The sequence below is a fragment of the Mustela erminea genome, chromosome 12, assembly GCF_009829155.1.
Source record: "Mustela erminea isolate mMusErm1 chromosome 12, mMusErm1.Pri, whole genome shotgun sequence".
Lineage (NCBI taxonomy): Eukaryota > Metazoa > Chordata > Mammalia > Carnivora > Mustelidae > Mustela > Mustela erminea.
In genome coordinates, this window is record NC_045625.1 from 56,207,596 (window position 1) to 56,229,871 (window position 22,276).

Sequence of the window (22,276 nt, forward strand, 5' to 3'; positions counted from 1 at the left end):
ACTGAATAGGAATCAAAGGAGGATAAGCAGCAAAAATGTTTGGCCAGGATCTTGCCATTATTATCTGATGCTAATACTGCTGATGAGAATCTAATATTGCCATCTATTTATTAAAAAAAAATAAATACTTGTTCAACAAAATCCCAGTTGGGGATCCACCTGGCCAAGTTTAACTAATGTTCCTATGTTTCAACACTCATAGAAAATCCTTGGTTTGCCTCCCTTACTTCAATGTGCAAAGGCAGATATCAATGAAATGTAGCATTCCTAAAAACCAAGAAGGAAATTTGGATATGGCATTGAGAAAAGTTAACAAGTGATCATTATAATCAGTTTATCAATATATTGCATTAAAGATATATTTTTAGAGTAGTGTTTATACTAAGGTATACAAGGGAATTAGGGATACTTCTACATATATCTTTACATATATCACAAACTGTAAAGGTTACAGTTAGTCTTTAATATCCCCCAGTTCTCTTAGATAAACACACACTTTAATTTTTAATTAAAATTGTAGGTTCCAAGAATATATTGGGTAGGTTGGGAGAAATGGAGGGAAAGAAAAACACATTTTTATGGTGTGATATATTTTAGAATTTACAAAGGCATACCAAGCATAATGGCTTTGTGAAACTAATAACATCTAAGTAATACTTCAGTTTTGGAAGTAACATATCTAACCATGCAGACAGGTTTGAATGTAACCACACCTTCTTCTCTGTAATTTGACTTTTTCTTTTATGGTCTATTGTTCAGTATCCCCTATATGCATGCCTATAAATTTAAATAAAGAGACATGTAGCTGTAGTTTGGGGAGAATTTTTCTAAAACAGTAGTTATATTAGATGATAGCACTCTGCTTTTGCTTCTAAATATATACACATCTATATATTTGGAATTGTTCCTGTAGCTTGAAATATGATAATTTATTGTTTTTCTTACCTGTAAATCAAAACATATTTTAAAAATTGAGTGATGTGAGGAATTTCAAAGTAATTCTAAAAGTCTTTGATGAGAATCTTTTTTCCTCTTTGTTATAATGTTTACTTAAGGATAAACTTTTCAGTTATGGATATCACTAGTTGTAATGACCATGCTTTATTCAGAACATTTTGTTATACTTCTATTTAAAATAATAATGTATTCTATGTCTGAAAGATTGTTTCATGGGACCACTCTCTTAAAAACATGATCCAGACATATTTGCTGTTCTTTCTTTTTTATATTAAGTAATGCTTAGATCTAGGTAAGATAAATTATGCTGTTGTAATGAACAAACTTCAAATCTTACTTGGAATGAAAAGGAAGAAGTCAAATTATCACTCTTCGCAGATGATATGATACTATATGTGGAAAACCCAAAAGACTCTACTCCAAAACTGCTAAAACATGTACAGGAATTCAGTAAAGTGTCAGGATATAAAATCAATGCACAGAAATCAGTTGCATTTCTCTACACCAACAGCAAGACAGAAGAAAGAGAAATTAAGGAGTCCATCCCATTTACAATTGCACCCAAAACCATAAGATACCTAGGAATAAACCTAACCAAAGAGGCACAGAATCTATACTCAGAAAACTATAAAGTACTCATGAAAGAAATTGAGGAAGACACAAAGAAATGGAAAAATGTTCCATGCTCCTGGATTGGAAGAATAAATATTGTGAAAATGTCTATGCTACCTAAAGCAATCTACACATTTAATGCAATTCCTATCAAAGTACCATCCATCTTTTTCAAAGAAATGGAACAAATAATTCTAAAATTTATATGGAACCAGAAAAGACCTTGAATAGCCAAAGGGATATTGAAAAAGAAAGCCAAAGTTGGTAGCATCACAATTCTGGACTTCAAGCTCTATTACAAAGCTGTCATCATCAAGACAGCATGGTACTGGCAGAAAAACAGACACACAGATCAATGAACAGAATAGAGAGCCCAGAAATAGACCCTCAACTCTTTGGTCACCTAATCTTCGACAAAGCAGGAAAGAATGTCCAATGGAAAAAAGACAGCCTCTTCAATAAATGGTGCTGGGAAAATTGGACAGCCACATGCAGAAAAATGAAATTGGACCATTTCCTTACACCGCACACAAAAATAGACTCAAAATGGATAAAGGACCTCAATGTGCGAAAGGAATCCATCAAAATCCTTGAGGAGAACACAGGCAGCAACCTCTTCGACCTCAGCCGCAGCAATATCTTCCTAGGAACAATGCCAAAGGCAAGGGAAGCAAGGGCAAAAATGAACTATTGGGATTTCATCAAGATCAAAAGCTTTTGCACAGCAAAGGAAACAGTTAACAAAATCAAAAGACAACTGACAGAATGGGAGAAGATATTTGCAAACGACATATCAGATAAAGGACTAGTGTCCAGAATCTATAAAGAACTTAGCAAACTCAACACCCAAAGAACAAATAATCCAATCAAGAAATGGGCAGAGGACATGAACAGACATTTCTGCAAAGAAGACATCCAGATGGCCAACAGACACATGAAAAAGTGCTCCATATCACTCGGCATCAGGGAAATACAAATCAAAACCACAATGAGATATCACCTCACACCAGTCAGAATGGCTAAAATCAACAAGTCAGGAAATGACAGATGCTGGCGAGGATGCGGAGAAAGGGGAACCCTCCTACACTGTTGGTGGGAATGCAAGCTGGTGCAGCCACTCTGGAAAACAGCATGGAGGTTCCTCAAAATGTTGAAAATAGAACTGCCCTATGACCCAGCAATTGCACTTTGGGGTATTTACCCTAAAGATACAAACGTAGTGATCCAAAGGGGCACGTGCACCCGAATGTTTATAGCAGCAATGTCCACAATAGCCAAACTATGGAAAGAACCTAGATGTCCATCAACAGATGAATGGATCCAGAAGATGTGGTATATATACACAATGGAATACTATGCAGCCATCAAAAGAAATGAAATCTTGCCATTTGCGACAACATGGATGGAACTAGAGCGTATCATGCTTAGCGAAATAAGTCAAGCAGAGAAAGACAACTATCATATGATCTCCCTGATATGAGGAAGTGGTGATGCAACATGGGGGTTTAAGTGGGTAGGAGAAGAATCAATGAAACAAGATGGGATTGGGAGGGAGACAAACCATAAGTGACTCTTAATCTCACAAAACAAACTGAGGGTTGGTGGGGGGAGGGGGTTTGGGAGTAGGGGGTGGGATTATGGACATTGGGGAGGGTATGTGCTTTGGTGAGTGCTGTGAAGTGTGTAAACCTGGTGATTCACAGACCTGTACCCCTGGGGATAAAAACATATGTTTATAAAAAATAAAAAATAAAAGAATTAATAAAATTGATAAACCCCTGGCCCAACTTATCAAAAAGAAAAGAGAAAGGACCCAAATAAATAAAATCATGAATGAAAGAGGAGAGATCACAACTAACACCAAAGAAATACAAACTATCATAAGAACATACTATGAGCAACTGTTTGCCAACAAATTTGACAATCTGGAAGAAATGGATGCATTCCTAGAAACATATAAACTACCACAACTGAACCAGGAAGAAATAGAAAGCCTGAACAGACCCATAACCAGTAAGGAGATTGAAACAGTCATTAAAAATCTCCAAACAAACAAAAGCCCAGGGCCAGACGGCTTCCCGGGGGAATTCTACCAAACGTTTAAAGAAGAACTAATTCCTATTCTCCTGAAACTGTTCCAAAAAATAGAAATGGAAGGAAAACTTCCAAACTCATTTTATGAGGCCAGCATCACCTTGATCCCAAAACCAGACAAGGATCCCATCAAAAAAGAGAGCTATAGACCAATATCCTTGATGAACACAGATGCCAAAATACTCAACAAAATACTAGCCAATAGGATTCAACAATACAGTAAAAGGATTATTCACTACGACCAAGTGGGATTTATTCCAGGGCTGCAAGGTTGGTTTATTTTTATTTTTTAAAGATTTTATTTATTTATTGACAGACAGAGATCACAAGTAGGCAGAGAGGCAGGCAGAGAGAGAGAGGAGGAAGCAGGCTCTCCGCTGAGCAGAGAGCCCAATGTGGGGCTCGATCCCAGGACCCTGGTATCATGACCTGAGCTGAAGGCAGAGGCTTTAACCCACTGAGCCACCCAGGCGCCCCACCTTTATATTTCTTAAATTTGGACTTTTTTTCTTTATTGAGCTTAGAATAACTTATGTAACTCATCCAATCCTTTATAGATTCAGTCAATTACAATCCATATATACAATTAGACTTCTGTTTTCCAATCTTTTCCCTTTGAGGTGTTCACTAACTATATTAAATGCCTTCCATGTTACCAAAGGTGGCGTTTTGACCAAATATTTCTCTTTTTAATTTTTTTTATTATGTTATGTTAGTCACCATGCAGTACATCATTATTTTTTATGTAGTGTTCAAAGATTCATTGTTTGCATTAAACACCCAGAGATCCATGCAATACTTGCCCTCCTTAATATCCATCACCAGGCTAACCCATCCCCCTAACCCTCTGTCCTGTAAAAATCTCAGTTTCTTGGAGTCCATAGGAGTAGCATGGAGAGCATTAGGAAAAGGAAGGGAAAAATGAAGGGGAGGATCAGAAGGTAAACAAATCATGAGATACTATTAACCAAAATATCTTATAACTATATAACATAGATAGCTATTCTGTTGTCCATCAAAAATACCCTTCTCTGGTCACTATCACACTTCTTGCCAATGCTACATTCTGTAGAGTTTTCCTGTTATTAGCAGTGCTACAATTCTAGTATTAATCAACCAAGGCTTATAGGTTATGTGTCAATAATAAACAATCCCAAGATTTATTATTTATTTATTTATTTATTTTATTTTTTTTGTTGCTGGGATCATGACCTGAGCTGAAGGCAGCCGCCCAACCATCTGAGCCACCCAGGCATCCCAACAATCCCCAGATCTTATTGGTTTAAAGTAGAGTCTGTTTCTTGGTTGCATTACCTTTTCATTTTGGGTCTCCCAGAGACTCTAGTATACATCTTCTTAACCTAGAACAAGTAGAGTGGCAAAAGAAAAGAGAGTTTTGACATGTCTCATACTAACATTGAGTATCCAAGTTGAAAATGGCAGGTACTACTGTACTCATAAGCCATGGTCCAGAACCAAGGTTGTAACTGCTTCTAAATACAAGGGAGCTGTTTAAAGCAATTCTACACTACAAGTGGAGGAGGAATAATAAAAGTATATGGTAAAATCTATTTTTGATTACTAACATAACTTCACTTTTCTGACTCTTGTCGCTCTGCTCCCCAAATGAGTAGAATATGATAAATGCATTTCTATCAAAATATCATTTTCATCCAATATTTTATTAGCCAAATAAATAGATAAATTTACTATGCCAAAATCAGCATTACTTGAAATGGAAACTCTAGACTTTATATTCTGACTTTTAACAATCTAAATTAAAAAAACATACAATAGAAATTAATCATTGAAGTACTTCTGTGTTAATTTTTCATGTACAAACTATAAACTTGTTTTAAGTTACAGATGCTTGGTCTGGCACCATAATACACAGTGAGTTGTTTTGGATAAAGTAATAGAGTCAAATCTGGTATAATACAATGCATTAGCACTGCTGTTGCATTAGGAGTACGAATGAAACTTCTAAATTCCAATGTAGAGGTATTTTCAATTGAAAGTGAGCCTGTTTGGATGGATGTTAAATCCATCCAAAAATGGATTTAAGATTCTTTCTTCTGCTTCCATTCTTAAACACATATCTAAAAATGTGATTCTATACATCTGTCATCAGGCTCAAAGCTAGAGGAAGATGGACTTCTAATATCAGATGTACTAAAACATGATCTCCATTTTGGTAGCTCAGGATAAATTTTATCAGAGATTTCAGGGCTATGACAAGTCATATCTGTTATGGTTGACTAACTGGGATTTCCATAAATTTCATCTTTAGAGTGTGTATGAGATAATACAAGTACAAATTCATTCTAAGTATAATCTGAAATATATTATATATAGATATAAGATATATAAATATATAATCTGAGTATAATCTGAAAAACTAAAACATGTTAAAATAAAATATTATGTAGAATGCTTTTCCATCTCTTTAAGAAAACTTTATATGTGCACTCTTAGGTGATAGGATTTTGTTTTAAACAGTGTCAATATTCATTTCAGAGAACATCTTTTGATTAAAATGTAGGTTTAATATGAAAAATAAAAATAGGAAATTCTTCTGATTAATCAAATTATACTTTTGTATGCAACTTGCCTAACATAGTACTAAGACATGTTAACTTTTTAATATTGACTCTTTTGGGGTTCAAATTCATCAAAACAGGCAAAACAGATGCAATATTGTTTATGTTATCCAACAAGACATATAGTAGGCATGAGTTTGTTTTACTATATTAGTTAAAATTCCATATCCATCTTTGGTGTGCATTACAACCTAGGACAAAAAGTCGTTGTGTGAGTAACAGAAAAACATTGTTTACGCCTCATGTATGATGTGAAGTACATAATCTTCATTCTAGTTAAACATGCTACACTTATCTAGCACTTTTCAGTATAAAATATACTTCTACATTATTTTATTTTGTCACCATTAAAATTTTGTAAGTTCTAGAAATACCTTTGCTGATAAGAAATAGCTGCTCCAAGGATATAAATCACTTTTTGAAATTTGGATGTCTTGCATCATGAAATAAGTCCCATTTTCCTGACTCTAGCTTCATGATTCCTTCCATTTTACCATAGAATATTGTACTTTTTAGGGCATCCACTGATCAACACATGGTTTGAGTCTCCTGATAAACATTAATTCAGGGAATCCAAGTCAGATAGTTAGGACTCAGAAATGCTAATGTATTTGATTATATATATTTCTTGTATTTTATTACATGAACAATTTAAGTAACCATTTTTCACTTGGTCATAATTAGGATATAAGGGTGACTTATAACTAATACTTCTGGGCAAAGCTCATGAGGTAATTTAAAATCATAAAATCATTTTCCCAAAATATACCTACTTCTTGCTATTGAAATTCTCACCATCAAAACAGTTTCTATAACTTTTTTTTCTTTAAAATTGAATATGTGAATAAAAACTCTGCTATAATCAAGCCACATGCATTCCAGGAGTGCAACATGCTTTAGATAAGTTCACAAATAGAACATGCAGAGGGCTCTGCAGTTACTTCTCAGCTTTTTCTCAGGAAGCTTCCATTTGCTGTTCATGCCATTTAAATGTATCACCCACCTGGGTGGCTCAGTGGGTGAATCCTCTGCCTTCAACTGGGGTCATGATCTGGGGGTCCTGGAATTGAGGCCCACATTAAGCTCTCTGCTCGGTCAGGAGCCTGTTTCCCCCTCTCTCTCTGCCTCTCGGTCTACTTGTGATCACTCTCTGTGTCAAATAAATAAAATCTTTAAAAAAGTGTATCATGCATTTATTATTATGATCTTCCCCAACTTTTTCTTGAGAGTTAGCCTCTCATAGATCCCAAAATGTAATTCTGCTAGACACTGGGGAAATATCAACCAATACTCAATGAAGACTGTATTTTTAGTAATACTAATATTTTTCATTTTTTATAGTACATGATTATTGTTATGCAAATGAAAATAACAATTTACATTTGATAATGTACAAGATCATTGTACACTACAAACAAACATAGTCATTAATGAGTTCCTTAAATGTTAAATAATTGGGTTACAGCTCTTTTTTTTTTTTTACAGCTCTTTTAAATGTTTTATGTTATGCTGAAATAGAACAATTTTTAATCTAAAGTTTTCTGTCCTCTTAGGTTGCCCCTTTCTTCATCTTTTAGCTAGTGAAAATACAGTTTGTTGAGGCTTTTTTTTCCCCCTTTGGTCTGCACTATTTCTAGGTTGCCAGCTTCTTCATCTCCAGTTTTGAGATACATGAGACAAAAAAAATCTGAAGGAAATCACAATTATATTATTCCTTGGATCCTGAAGTCATTAACCTGTCTTTTTCTCTTCACCTTTCAGGGTCTTATTAGTGTGTGTGTATGTGTGTGTGTGTGTATTATTATATTATTAGTATTGGTATTATGTATAGATAACTACAATTAGCATTAGTATTATTATTAGTATTATTAGTATATTATATATATTAGTATCATATATATATAATGTCCAGTGTGTATGTATATATGTATGTGTGTGTGTATGTGTGTGTATATATATATATATGCATATATACATTGTGTGTATGTGTGTGTGTGTGTGTGTGTGTGTGTATTTTTTTTTGATGTATGGGTATTTAATTGTACTTAGGTAGGGAAAAAGGAAAAGTATGTCTTCTCCAAATTCCCATAATTGGAAGTCCTATAGCATCATTTTATTTTGTTCTTTTTGTAGGGTAAAACTGAAAATAACTGAAAAAATATTTCAGTTAACAATGGAATAAATAGAGGTGCTTCAGTTGGTCAGTCAGTTAAGCATCCAGTTCTTGATTTCAGCTTAGGTCATGATCTCAGTGGGTCAGTCAGTTAAGCATCCAGTTCTTGATTTCAGCTTAGGTCATGATCTCAGTGGGTCAGTCAGTTAAGCATCCAGTTCTTGATTTCAGCTTAGGTCATGATCTCAGTGGGTCAGTCAGTTAAGCATCCAGTTATTGATTTCAGCTTAGGTCATGATCTCCGAGTTGTAAGATCAAGCTCTGCATCAGGCTGCACACTGGGAATGGAGCCTGCTTAAGATTCTCTCTCTCCATCTGTCACTCCCTCTCTCTCTCTAAACAAAACAAAACAAAACAAAACACCCCTAAAACACAATGTAATTAATAAAATATGATAGATTCATATTATAGAGGACTATACTAAAATGAAGGAGAGTGAAATAAGAAGTATGTGACAACATGGGTGACTCAGATAGACATAATATTGAGGAAAACAGCCAAAACATAAATGAATATATAGTGGATGATTCTACATGTATAAATGTCAAAAAATGTGTTCCATTTAGGGAATTGTAAAGATAGCATGAGGAGGCTTTTGGAATCTAAAAATATTCTATCTCTTGAATTATTAGATTACCTATACAAATGTATTCACTTTGTAACCATTCATGATGATGTTCTTTATACACACACACATATATTACATATATATGGTTTTACATATTATATATATATATATATAGCCAATCATATGTATTATATAATTACATAGAGTTATAATAAAATATTTCCAAAAAATATAACACAGACATTATACTTAGTTTTGACTAATAGTCTTTTCTCCTAGAAAGTTGATACAAGAGAATGGAACCTGACATTTCCACTTGTATTAGTCATTTTAGCAAAGATTATAACCAATGTAAATAGCAAGAGGGAAGAGTAAAAGATAATAAATGGAGAGGGGCACCTGGGAAGCTCAGTCAGTTAAGCTGATCATAGCTCATGTTTTGACCTCACGGTTCTGGATTCAAACCCCATGTTGGGCTTCATGTTGAGCATGGAGCCTACTTAAAACATACATACATACATACATACATACATACATACATACATATATACATACATAAAATGGAGAGGAAGAAATTAAAGGATAATTATTAGAAAATGATAGGGCTGCTTGCAAAAAAATTAGCATTTTATGAAGTTTGAACTTGTTAAACTAAAAGAATGGTCAAATTATTAATTATTCATTCTAAATATGAAATTATAGTTTGTAAAACCACAGTTGCAGAATGGCCAAATCACCCAGTTTTCTCTGTTTCAAGTCTACTGATCACCTCCTCCTTCCAACTGGTTGTTATTATTCCACAGAAATAGTCTTCTTAGCTTCCCACTCTTGCATCCCATGAGCTTAGAACATCTATAGCAATAGTTTTCTGTCTCTCACATAAATGGAAAGACATTACTAGCAGTGCTTGCATCTGGTCTGGTGGCTAGATTGCATCACCAAGTGTGAATATTACTCTGTACTTAGATTCTCTCTTATATCCTCTTTCATTCTTTAGGTTTTCTCAGTGTTCTACACTGTATCATGAGCAGGAACCCTTGAATTTAAATCCAGAAGGTACAAGTGAGTAGTTTCTAAAATGAACTTCATTGTAGAGTTGTGCAAGCAGATCCAAAATGACTTCCCCAAAGGCATTGTGTTGGTTAGACAAAGAGCTAATGTTAATAATTGAGATTTTTTAAATTCTCTTTCTGTAAGGCTTTTAGGATTTCCCTTATCTCTTTGTCTACTATACATCCATGAAATTTATTCTGGGTTCCTAGCCATAAACTGGTAAACTGGTAGTGATATTTTAATGCCTAGCAGTAGACAATAAGGAAAACTTAAAATCATTACTAATTTGCTAATCTATAAATATATGCTCAAAATTTGACTACATGCTCAAAAGTATCAAGTATAAATATAAGTATATTATACCTAATAGAGCTTATCCAAATGCTAGATTGTAACTATTTAATTTATTTTACATTATCCCTACTGGGTCGTTAAAGTGGCTTTTTATTTGAGTTCCATACATGTTTCTCTTTAATATATGATTTACTAATGTCACTAGTAATTTATAAGGATAATTTTTTTCTGGGATAGATAGCTGCCCATATATATATTAAATTAAATGCCCTGATACATATTAAATTCAGTGTATTAGTCCCACAGTAATATGTAATGGCAAGAGTAATAAATTTTCTATCTTGATTTTTAAAAGTGGACTAAGCCACTCTAAGTTTCAAAAGAGCATTCTTAGTTTTTCTCCTAGCAGAGAAAAGCAGAGGATGGAAGGTATTGAATGCAAAGCTCAAATAAGTATAAGACCAGAAATTGCAGAGCTGTTCTTTTGAAGATTCTCGCTTAAAAGGGAGACCAAAGAAGCACTAGTATCAAAGATGTAAAGTTTTAATTGATGCTGTAGGGTATATGGAATTTTGTCCCACAGATAAATTTTAAGGTACACTGAGAAAAAAAATAATGCTTAGAACTTTACACTGAATTTTTAAGTTGATACTGTTTTACAAAAATTAGTAAATTCTGATTACATCTCTTTGAGGTGGGTGAGTGTTATTAAACACTGCAGGTGAGAACTGCATTACATCAAGTGATAATAGTTATTGCCATAGTAACATGGACATCACAGGCACAATACCAAAATCCTTACCAGTGCAAAATGTTCAGTGGTTTTAATGAGAATTCTCTGTGAACCCAGTGTGCCCCATGTGCTCATTTCTTTGGGAAATGTTTGAACTCAGTATTGCTTTATTCTTGTTAACTATGTATAGTATAGCCTATGTGAGTCACCCAAAACAGCATGGAGTGATTTAGGCTGATACCTCAAATTACATTTAGACTTCACCATCTGGGTCAAGCAAATGAATTACAAATAAGTCTGGTCCCTAATGAAAGATGATTTTGTCTAACAAAGAATAAAGGCAGGGAAGTCACTTAAACTTGTGCTTTTGTTGACTGCTGTTCAATGAGTACCCCTTTGGTTTCTATGCAATATTAGAAAATATTATCCTGTCATAGCTGGATGAGTGCTTTAACTTTCAGTTAGACACTCCACTGGAGAATCATCCTTGGACATTTTCATAGACTTATGTACAAGCCATCTTCCCAAACTAAATTCAAGTACAAAACTGCCGATTTTATAAATATTACAATAATCATCATGAGAAATGCAACCTGAATAATCTGAGTAATAACACATGATACACATCTTAAATTTTACATAATTTCTGTTATACATGATCTAATTTATTCATATAGCAAACTATTAAATAGTTAGAGCAGCAATTATTTTCAACACAGTTTTGAAAGTACAACTCCGGTCTAATGCCTGGGAAGTAAAACAAACAAAAGACACACAGGCACACACACACACACACACACACACACACACACACACACACACGAAAAATATCATGTGATTTGAAATTGGAACAAACTAAAAATTGTGTTCAAATCACTGAAACTCTTTCAGTCTCAGCTTTTTTGTCTGTAAAATATGGATGATAACAGGTATTTCTAGTTCAAACAGCCCAGACTTACAGTGGCTTGACTTAAAATTTTTTTTTAAATTCATAATGGCACAAAAATGATATACATTAAGTCTAAACTTTACTTAAGATTTTGAATTTTGATCTTTTCCCAGGTTAGCGACATGCAGTAGGATACCCTTTTATGATACTGCACAGTGACAGCAAGTCTCAGCTTCCAGTTGGCCATAGGATCACAAGGGTGTACAACCAATACAGTTATAACCATTCTAGACCAATATGAGCATTCTTTTTTCACTTTCAATACAATATTCAATAAATTACATGAGGTATTCAATACTTTATTATGAAATAATATAAATGATATAAATAAAGATGATTTTGCCCAACTATAAGCTAATGTAAGTGTTCTAAACATGTTTAAGATATGCTAGACTAAGATACGATGTTTGATAGGTGAGGTGTAGTAAATGCATTTCAACTTAGGATATTTTCAACTTACAATGAGTTTATTGGAACTAACCACATCATAAGTTGAGGAAGATTTGTATACTTGTAGAGAAAGTTAGCTAACATGTATTAGTTACTTTTAATTAAAGTCAACCACACAGGTTCAATTTTTGAGGATAACAACTCAAATAATATTTAATTTTCAAATAGGTAACAGAATATGATATTTAAAAATAAATACTTTAACTTATACAAATAAGATGGATTTTTTAACCCCAGATTGTTATTTATTTATGTATTTTTTCAAGTATTTTTGTTAAAGATTTTAATAATTTATTTGATACACAGAGCTAGAATAAGCAGGGGTGGAAGAAGGGGCAGATAGAGAGAAGGAAGCAGAAAAACAGGGAGCCCCACACAGGGCTGGAACCTAGGACCCTGAGATGATAACCTGAGCTGAAGGCAGATACCTAACCAACGGAGCCACCCAGGCGACCTGGCCAAGGCATTTTTAAAATTTAATTTTATTTATTGTTTGGGATAGATAGATAGTAGTGCAACTTATAGATCCTAGGATGATTCTAATTTTAACTTTTTGAGAAACTTCCATAATGTTTTCCAGAATGACTACACCATTTTGCTTTCTCACCAATAGTGGAAGAGTGGTCCCTTTTCTCTGCAACCTCCCCAATACCTGTTGCTACCTGTGTCATTTATTTTAGCTATTTTGACAGGTGTGAAGTGATGTTTCCCTGTCTATTTGATTTGTATTTCCCAGATGATGGATCATCTTTTTATGTGTCATGTCTTCTGCCCATTTTTAAGGGATTAGTTGTTTTTGGGTATTGAGTTTTATAAATTCTTTACATATTTTGGATATTTATATATTTATCTAATGTGTCATTTGCATATATCTTCTCCGAGTCAGTAGGCTGATTTTCAGTTTTGCTGATTGTTTCCTTTGCTGGACAAAAACTTTTTATTTTGATGAAGTCTTAATAGTTTATTTTTGCTTTTGTTTCCCTCAATTTAGACAAATCTAGCAAGAAGTGAGTAATCTGATATCAAACAGATTACTGCCTCTCTTCTCTTCTAGGATTTTATTGGTTCCTTGTTTCACATTCAGGTCTTTCATCTATTTTGAATTCATTTTTGTTTATGCTGTAAAAAAGTGTTCCAGTTTCAATCTTTTGAATGCTTCTGTCAAGTTCTTCCAAAACCGCTTGTTAAAGAGACGTTTTATCCACTGCACATTCTTTGTTGCTTTGTTGAACTGAACACTTGTGGGATCATTTCTAGGTTTTTCTCTTAAGTTCTACTGAGCTATGTGTCTATTTTTTGTGCCAGGACTATGTTGTCTTGATCACTACAGCTTTGTAATGTAACTTAAAGTCTGGAATTGAGATGACTCCAAGTCTGGAATTGAGATGACTCCACTCTGCTTTTGTTTTTCAATATTGTTTTTGTTATTTGGATATTGTGGTTCTATACAATTTATAAAACTGTTCTGGCTCTGTGAAAAACATTGTTGGTATTTTGATAGGGGTTGCATTAAATGTGTAGATTGATTTGGATAATATAGACATTTTAACAATATTTGGTTTTCCAATCCATGAGCATGGAAGGTTTTTCCATTTCTTTGAATCATCTTTACTTACTTTCATCATTATTTTATAGTTTTCAGAGTATAGATCTTTTACCTCTTTGGTTTGGTTTATTCTAGGTATCTTATTGGTTTTGGTGAAATTGTAAATGAAATTAATTCCTTGATTACTCTCTGCTGTTTAATTATTGATATATAGAAATGCAACACATTTCTGTACATTGATTTTGTATCTTTTGACATTATTGAACTCATGTATCAGGTCTAGCAATATTTTGGTAGAGTTGGATTTTCTATATAGAGTATCAGGTCATCTGGCAAATAGTGAAAACTTGACTTCTTCCTTGCTGATTTGGATGCCTTTTATTTATTTTTATTATCTGATTGCTGTAGGTAGGACTTCTACTACTATGTTAAATAACAAGGGGTGAGAGTGGACATCCCTGTTTTGTTCCTGACTACAGAGGAAAAGCTCTATTTTTCCCCATTGCAGATATTAGCTGTGGTTTTTCATATGTGGCTTTTATTATGTTGAGGTATGTTCCCTCTAACCCTATTTTGCTGAGGGTTTTGATCATGGATGGGTGTTGTACTTTGTCATATGCTTTTTTCTGCATCTATTTAAATGATTTTTGTTGATTCTCTTTCACCTATTGAACCACACTTGCAGTCCAGTAATAAATCACACTTGATCATGATGAATGATTCTTTTAATGTACTGTTGTATTTGATTTGCTAGTATTTTTTTAAAAGATTTTATTTATGTATTTGACAGATAAAGAGAGACCACAAGGAGGCAGAGAGGCAGATGGGGGTGGTGAGAAGCAGGTTTTCCAGTGAGCAGAAAGCCCAATGAGGGGCTTGTTCCCAGGACCCTGAAATCATGACCTGACCCAAAGGCAGAGGCTTAACCCACTGAGCCATCCGGGCACCCCTGATTTGCTAGTATTTTATTGAAAATTTTTGCATCCATATTCATCAGGGTGGCCTATAATTCTGTTTTTAGTGGACTCTTTTTCTGGTTTTGTTATCAGAGTACTGCTGTCATGGAATGAATTTGGAAGGTTTTTTTCCATTTCTATATTTTGGAATAGTTTGAAAAGAATAGGTATGACTTCTTTAAATATTTGGTAGAATTTGCTTATGAAGCCATCTGGCCCTAGACTTTTGTTTATTGGGAGATTTTTGATTACTGATTCATTTCCTTTACTGGTTATTGATCTTGTCATGTTTTCTATTTCTTTCTGTTTCAGTTTTGGTAGTTTATATGTTTCTAGGAATTTCTCTATTTCTTTCAGGTTGTTCAATTTGTTAACATGTAGATTTTCATAATCATCCAGTTGTTTGTATTTCTATAGTATTGGTTGTTATTTTTCCTCTCTCATTTGTGATGCTATTTATTTGGGTCCTTTTTCTTTTCTTTTTTTATAAGTCTGGCTAAGGGCTTATCAATTTTATTTATTTATTTTTCAAATCACGATTTCCTGGTTTCATGGATCTGTTATTTTTTAGTTTTTTGTTTGTTTGTTTGTTTTGTTTTTCAGGGGGTAGTGTTTCTATATCATTTATTTCTGCTTTAAATTTTATTATTCCCTTCCTTTTACTGTCTTCCAGCTTTGTTTGTGGTTATTTTTCTAGACACTTTAGGTGTAAGTTTGGGTTGTTTATTTGAGATTTTTCTTATTTCTTAAGGTAAGTCTGTATTGTTATAAACTTTCTTCTTAGGACCGCTTTTGCTGCATCCACAAAATTTTGGGACCATAATGTTTTCATTTTCAATTTTCCATCTATTTGTTGATTTCTTTTTTGATTTCCTAATTGTCCCATTCATTGTTGAGTAGCCTGTTTTTAACCTCCAAGTATTTGTGGTCTTTCCAATTGTTTTCTTGTGGCTGACTACAAGCATCATATAGTTTTGGTCAGAAAATGTGCATGGTATATCAATGTTTTTGTACATTTTTTTTTCCAGCATAACAGTATTCATTATTTTTGCACCACACCCCGTGCTCCATGCAATCCGTGCGCTCTATAATACCCACCACCTGGTACCCCAACCTCCCACCCCCCGTCCCTTCAAAACCCTCAGATTGTTTTTCAGAGTCCATAGTCTCTCATGGTTCACCTCCCCTTCCAATTTCCCCCAACTCCCTTCTCCACTCTAAGTCCCCATGTCCTCCATGCTATTTGTTATGCTCCACAAATAAGTGAAACCATATGATAATTGACTCTCTCTGCTTGACTTATTTCACTCAGCATAATCTCTTCCAGTCCCATCCATGTTGCTACAAAAGTTGGGTATTCATCCTTTCTGATGGAGGCATAATACTCTATCCCCAGGGGTACAGGTCTGTGAATCACCAGGTTTACACACTTCACAGCACTCACCAAAGCACATACCCTCCCCAATGTCCATAATCCCACCCCCTTCTCCCAAACCCCCTCCCCCCAGCAACCCTCAGTTTGTTTTGTGAGATTAAAAGTCACTTATGGTTTGTCTCCCTCCCAATCCCATCTTGTTTCATTTATTCTTCTCCTACCCACTTAAGCCCCCATGTTGCATCACCACTTCCTCATATCAGGGAGATCATATGATAGTTGTCTTTCTCTGCTTGACTTATTTCGCTAAGCATGATACGCTCTAGTTCCATCCATGTTGTCGCAAATGGCAAGATTTCATTTCTTTTGATGGCTGCATAGTATTCCATTGTGTATATATACCACATCTTCTGGATCCATTCATCTGTTGATGGACATCTAGGTTCTTTCCATAGTTTGGCTATTGTGGACATTGCTGCTATAAACATTCGGGTGCATGTGCCCCTTTGGATCACTACGTTTGTATCCTTAGGGTAAATACCCCAAAGTGCAATTGCTGGGTCATAGGGCAGTTCTATTTTCAACATTTTGAGGAACCTCCATGCTGTTTTCCAGAGTGGATGCACCAGCTTGCATTCCCACCAACAGTGTAGGAGGGTTCCCCTTTCTCCGCATCCTCGCCAGCATCTGTCATTTCCTGACTTGTTGATTTTAGCAATTCTGACTGGTGTGAGGTGATATCTCACTGTGGTTTTGATTTGTATTTCCCTGATGCCGAGTGATATGGAGCACTTTTTCATGTGTCTGTTGGCCATCTGGATGTCTTCTTTGCAGAAATGTCTGTTCATGTCCTCTGCCCATTTCTTGATTGGATTATTTGTTCTTTGGGTGTTGAGTTTGCTAAGTTCTTTATAGATTCTGGACACTAGTCCTTTATCTGATATGTCGTTTGCAAATATCTTCTCCCATTCTGTCAGTTGTCTTTTGATTTTGTTAACTGTTTCCTTTGCTGTGCAAAAGCTTTTGATCTTGATGAAATCCCAATAGTTCATTTTTGCCCTTGCTTCCCTTGCCTTTTGCGTTGTTCCTAGGAAGATGTTGCTGCGGTTGAGGTCTAAGAGGTTGCTGCCTGTGTTCTCCTCAAGGATTTTGATGGATTCCTTTCGCACATTGAGGTCCTTCATCCATTTTGAGTCTATTTTTGTGTGTGGTGTAAGGAAATGGTCCAATTTCATTTTTCTGCATGTGGCTGTCCAATTTTCCCAGCACCATTTATTGAAGAGGCTGTCTTTTTGCCATTGGACATTCTTTCCTGCTTTGTCGAAGATTAGTTGACCATAGAGTTGAGGGTCTATTTCTGGGCTCTCTATTCTGTTCCATTGATCTATGTGTCTGTTTTTGTGCCAGTACCATGCTGTCTTGATGACGACAGCTTTGTAATAGAGCTTGAGGTCCGGGATTGTGATGCTACCAACGTTGGCTTTCTTTTTCAATATCCCTTTGGCTATTCAAGGTCTTTTCTGGTTCCATATAAATTTTAGCATTATTTGTTCCATTTCTTTGAAAAAGATGGATGGTACTTTGATAGGAATTGCATTAAATGTGTAGATTGCTTTAGGTAGCATAGACATTTTCACAATATTTATTCTTCCAATCCAGGAGCATGGAACATTTTTCCATTTCTTTGTGTCTTCCTCAGTTTCTTTCATGAGTACTTTATAGTTTTCTGAGTATAGATTCTGTGCCTCTTTGGTTAGGTTTATTCCTAGGTATCTTATGGATTTGGGTGCAATTGTAAATGGGATGGACTCCTTAATTTCTCTTTCTTCTGTCTTGCTGTTGGTGTAGAGAAATGCAACTGATTTCTGTGCATTGATTTTATATCCTGACACTTTACTGAATTCCTGTATAAGTTCTAGCAGTTTTGGAGTGGAGTCCTTTGGGTTTTCCACATATAGTATCATATCATCTGCCAAGAGTGATAATTTGACTTCTTCTTTGCCGATTTGGATGCCTTTAATTTCCTTTTGTTGTCTGATTGCTGAGGCTAGGACCTCTAGTACTATGTTGAATAGCAGTGGTGATAATGGACATCCCTGCCGTGTTCCTGACCTTAGCGGAAAAGCTTTCAGTTTTTCTCCATTGAGAATGATATTTGCGGTGGGTTTTTCATAGATGGATTTGATGATATTGAGGTATGTGCCCTCTATCCCTACACTTTGAAGAGTTTTGATCAGGAAGGGATGCTGTACTTTGTCAAATGCTTTTTCAGCATCTATTGAGAGTATCATATGGTTCTTGTTCTTTCTTTTATTGATGTGTTGTATCACATTGACTGATTTGCGGATGTTGAACCAACCTTGCAGCCCTGGAATAAATCCTATTTGGTCGTGGTGAATAATCTTTTTAATGTACTGTTGAATCCTATTGGCTAGTATTTTGTTGAGTATTTTCGCATCTGTGTTCATCAAGGATATCGGTCTATAGCTCTCTTTTTTGGTGGGATCCTTGTCTGGTTTTAGGATCAAGGTGATGCTGGCCTCATAAAATGAGTTTGGAAGTTTTCCTTCCATTTCTATTTTTTGGAACAGTTTCAGGAGAATAGGAATTAGTTCTTCTTTAAATGTTTGGTAGAATTCTCCCGGGAAGCCGTCTGGCCCTGGGCTTTTGTTTGTTTGGAGATTTTTAATGACTGTTTCAATCTCCTTACTGGTTATGGGTCTGTTCAGGCTTTCTATTTCTTCCTGGTTCAGTTGTGGTAGTTTATATGTTTCTAGGAATGCATCCATTTCTTCCAGATTGTCAAATTTATTGGCGTAGAGTTGCTCATAGTATGTTCTTATAATAGTTTGTATTTCTTTGATGTTAGTTGTGATCTCTCCTCTTTCATTCATGATTTTATTTATTTGGGTCCTTTCTCTTTTCTTTTTGATAAGTCGGGCCAGGGGTTTATCAATTTTATTAATTCTTTCAAAGAACCAGCTCCTAGTTTCGTTGATTTGTTCTATTGTCTTTTTGGTTTCTATTTCATTGATTTCTGCTCTGATCTTTATGATTTCTCTCCTCCTGCTGGGCTTAGGGTTTCTTTCTTGTTCTTTCTCCAACTCCTTTAGGTGTAGGGTTAGGTTGTGTACCTGAGACGTTTCTTGTTTCTTGAGAAAGGCTTGTACCGCTATATATTTTCCTCTCAGGACTTCCTTTGTTGTGTCCCACAGATTTTGAACCGTTGTATTTTCATTATCATTTGTTTCCATGATTTTTTTCAATTCTTCTTTAATTTCCCGGTTGACCCATTCATTCTTTAGAAGGATGCTGTTTAGTCTCCATGTATTTGGGTTCTTTCCAAACTTCCTTTTTTGGTTGAGTTCTAGCTTTAGAGCATTGTGGTCTGAAAATATGCAGGGAATGATCCCAATCTTTTGATACCGGTTGAGTCCTGATTTAGGACCGAGGATGTGATCTATTCTGGAGTATGTTCCATGTGCACTAGAGAAGAATGTGTATTCTGTTGCTTTGGGATGAAATGTTCTGAATATATCTGTGATGTCCATCTGGTCCAGTGTGTCGTTTAAGGCCTTTATTTCCTTGCTGATCTTTTGCTTGGATGATCTGTCCATTTCAGTGAGGGGAGTGTTAAAGTCCCCTACTATTATTGTATTATTGTTGATGTGTTTCTTTGATTTTGTTATTAATTGGTTTATATAGTTGGCTGCTCCCACGTTGGGGGCATAGATATTTAAAATTGTTAGATCTTCTTGTTGGACAGACCCTTTGAGTATGATATAGTGTCCTTCCTCATCTCTTATTATAGTCTTTGGCTTAAAATCTAATTGATCTGATATAAAGATTGCCACTCCTGCTTTCTTCTGATGTCCATTAGCATGGTAAATTCTTTTCCACCCCCTCACTTTAAATCTGGAGGTGTCTTCGGGCTTAAAATGAGTTTCTTGGAGGCAACATATAGATGGGTTTTGTTTTTTTATCCATTCTGATACCCTGTGTCTTTTGACAGGGGCATTTAGCCCATTAACATTCAGGGTAACTATTGAGAGATATGAATTTAGTACCATTGTATTGCCTGTAAGGTGACTGTTACTGTATATGGTCTCTGTTCCTTTCTGATCTACCACTTGTAGGCTCTCTCTTTGCTTAGAGGACCCCTTTCAATATTTCCTGTAGAGCTGGTTTGGTGTTTGCAAATTCTTTCAGTTTTTGTTTGTCCTGGAAGATTTTAATCTCTCCTTCTATTTTCAATGATAGCCTAGCTGGATATAGTATTCTTGGCTGCATGTTTTTCTCGTTTAGTGCTCTGAAAATATCATGCCAGCTCTTTCTGGCCTGCCAGGTCTCTGTGGATAAGTCAGCTGCCAATCTAATATTTTTACCATTGTATGTTACAGACTTCTTTTCCCGGGCTGCTTTCAGGATTTTCTCTTTGTCACTGAGACTTGTAAATTTTACTATTAGGTGACGGGGTGTGGGCCTATTCCTATTGATTTTGAGGGGCGTTCTCTGAACCTCCTGAATTTTGATGCTCGTTCCCTTTGCCATATTGGGGAAATTCTCCCCAATAATTCTCTCCAGTATACCTTCTGCTCCCCTCTCTCTTTCTTCTTCTTCTGGAATCCCAATTATTCTAATGTTGTTTCGTCTTATGGTGTCACTTATCTCTCGAATTCTCCCCTCGTGGTCCAGTAGCTGTTTGTCCCTCTTTTGCTCAGCTTCTTTATTCTCTGTCATTTGGTCTTCTATATCACTAATTCTTTCTTCTGCCTCATTTATCCTAGCAGTGAGAGCCTCCATTTTTGATTGCACCTCATTAATAGCTTTTTTGATTTCAACTTGGTTAGATTTTAGTTCTTTTATTTCTCCAGAAAGGGCTTTTATATCTCTCGAGAGGGTTTCTCTAATATCTTCCATGCCTTTTTCGAGCCCGGCTAGAACCTTGAGAATTGTCATTCTGAACTCTAGATCTGACATATTACCAATATCTGTATTGATTAGGTCCCTAGCCTTCGGTACTGCCTCTTGTTCTTTTTTTTGTGTTGAATTTTTCCGTCTTGTCATTTTGTCCAGATAAGTGTATATGAAGGGGCAAGTAAAATACTAAAAGGGTGGCAACAACCCCAGGAAAAAATGCTTTAACCAAATTAGAAGAGATCCAAAATCGTGAGGGGGGAGAAACGGGATAAAAAGAGGTTCAAAAAGGAAGAAAGATAAAAAAAGAAAAAAGAAAAAAAAAAAAAGAAAAGAAAAGAATTAAAAAAAAAAAGGAAAACACCTAAGAAATATGTAAAAAAGAAAAAATATATATATTAGATAAACTAGTAAAAAATCGTTAAAAAAGAAAAAGGTAACAGTTAAAAAAAAAAAATTTTACCCGAAGGCGAGGAAAAAAAAAAACAAAAAATGAAAAAGAAAAAATTAAATTAACTGCAAGACTAAAAAAAAAATCACAGGGAAAAAGCCATGAGTTCCGTGCTTGGCTTTCTCCTCCTCTGGAATTCTGCTGCTCTCCTTCGTATTGAAACCGCACTCCTTGTTTTGTGAACTTGGTCTCGGCTGGATTTCTTGTTGATCTTCTGGGGGAGGGGCCTGTTGTAGTGATTCTCAAGTGTCTTTGCTCCAGGCGGAATTACACCGCCCTTACCCGGGGCCGGGGTGAGTAATCCGCTCGGGTTTGCTTTCAGGAGCTTTTGTTCCCTGAGCGCTTTCCGTAGAGTTCCGGAGGACGGGAATACAAATGGCGGCCTCCTGGTCTCCGGCCCGGAGGAGCCGAGAGCTCAGGGCCGCACTCCTCAGTGCGCCCTCAGAGAACAGCGCCCAGTTACTCCTGTATGCCTGACCTCTGGCCGCGCTCCGAGCTCACCTAGCCTGCGACCAGTTCAAGGTCACACCGAGCTGTGAGCTTACTGT